The sequence below is a fragment of the Mandrillus leucophaeus genome, unplaced genomic scaffold (genome assembly GCF_000951045.1).
Source record: "Mandrillus leucophaeus isolate KB7577 unplaced genomic scaffold, Mleu.le_1.0 Scaffold10, whole genome shotgun sequence".
NCBI lineage: Eukaryota > Metazoa > Chordata > Mammalia > Primates > Cercopithecidae > Mandrillus > Mandrillus leucophaeus.
The window spans coordinates 7107352-7108947 of record NW_012098098.1 but is presented as its reverse complement, the minus strand read 5'-3'; the positions used below and the strand labels follow the sequence as shown (position 1 = coordinate 7108947).

At 46.4% G+C, this 1596-nt stretch overlaps 1 protein-coding gene across 1 annotated transcript in view; it reads right to left on the bottom strand.

Moving 5' to 3' along the window:
• The window catches only part of SPG7 (spastic paraplegia 7 (pure and complicated autosomal recessive)), a 57948-nt gene extending 56862 nt beyond the window's left edge, over window positions 1-1086 (bottom strand). Inside the window, exon 1 of the mRNA XM_011971989.1 lies at window positions 982-1086. The gene's annotated coding sequence lies outside the window, so the exon portion shown is untranslated. The remainder of the gene's footprint in view (window positions 1-981) is intronic.
• Window positions 1087-1596: the final 510 nt, after the last annotated feature.

Sequence of the window (1596 nt, the reverse complement as noted above, 5' to 3'; positions counted from 1 at the left end):
CCCGGCCTGATCCTTCAGGTTCTTTAACCTAAAGTCAAGGGAGACCAAAGAATGTCACGAGGTTTCATTAAAGATTTATTGAAGAGCAAATTATTTGCAGGGTATTTTTAGTGATTGTGTGGATATAAAACATCTGAAGCCACTTTGTAAATCCTTAGTAAACATTCTTGCAGCTGACTAAGTAACATGAAAAACCTTTCCCAAGCAGCCCAATTACTGGAATACAGCAGAATTTTTTTAAAACAAGGACAACTTGGCCAGGTGCCGTGGCTCACGCCTGTAATTGCAACACCTTGGGAGGCCAAGGAAGGCTGACCGCTTGAGTCCAGGAGTTCAAGACCAGCCTGGGAAACGTGGCAAACTCCCATCTCTACAAAAAAAATACCCCCCAAAAATTAGCTAGGCGCTGTGGTGTGTGCCTGGAGTCCTAGCTCTAGGGAAGGCTGAGGTGGGGGGATCACTCGAACCCTAGGGGTCAAGGCTTTACAACTGCGGGTTAAGGAAGTAAAGAGGCCCCTTTGGGCCTGGACAACAGAGTGAGACCTCATCTCTACAAAAGATAATTAGCCGAGTGTGACGGTACACGCCTGTAGTGCTAGCTACTGCAGAAGCAAAGCGGGGAAGATCATTCGCGCCCAGGAGTTCTAGGCTGTAGTGAGCTCTGATCACACCACTGCACTCCAACCTGTGCAACAAGGTGAGATTCCGTCTCTAAAATAAAATAATTAAAAAAAAGAAAACAATCTCTGCTTGTCGCTTCTGTATTTTTTTGTTTAGAAACAGAGTCTCACTCCGTCACCCAGGCTGGAGTGCCGTGGCGCGATCTCGGTTCATCTCACTCCGTCACCCAGGCTGGAGTGCAGCGGCAGCCTCAGCCTTGAACTTCTGGGCTCAAGCGAAACTCTGGCCTCAGCCTCCCAAGTAGCTGAGGCTATAGGTGTGCACTGTCATGCTCAGCTGCTTCTTTCAACAGATACTTACCTAAAAGTTGCCAGAGTCTGACTGGATTCTGAACTAAATGTTGTTTCAACAACAATCCGTTGATCCCTTCAAAGGTAGAGGTGAGCAGTCTCAACTGTAAGCTCTGAAAAAACCCAACACTGGACGTCACACTAACATTAGAGATTAGCAAAGCAATGCAGACTATACATCGGTTTTAAAAGTTCAAATAGATATTTGTAGTATCTACATTGCCCTGAAATATGAAATAATAGTCTGAGCAATATTTCAAAACTTTAAGTAACATCAAAATGTCAAAAGCAAGTAAAGAGGTTAAAACACAGTAATTGGCCAGGCGTGGTGGCTCACGTCTGTAATCTCAGCACTGTGGAAGGCCGAGGTAGGTGGATCACCTGAGGTCAGGAGTTCGAGACCAGCCTGGCCAACATAGTGAATCCCCATCTCTAGTAAACACACAAAAATTAGCTGGGCGTGGTGGTGCACGCCTGTAATCTCAGCTACTCGGGAAGCTGAGGCAGGAGAATCACTTGAGCCCGGGAGGTGGAGGCTGCAGTGACCCGAGATAGCGCACTTCAGCCTGGGCGACAAAGGGAGACTCTGTCTCAAAATACAAACAAATGAACAAACAAAAAATCA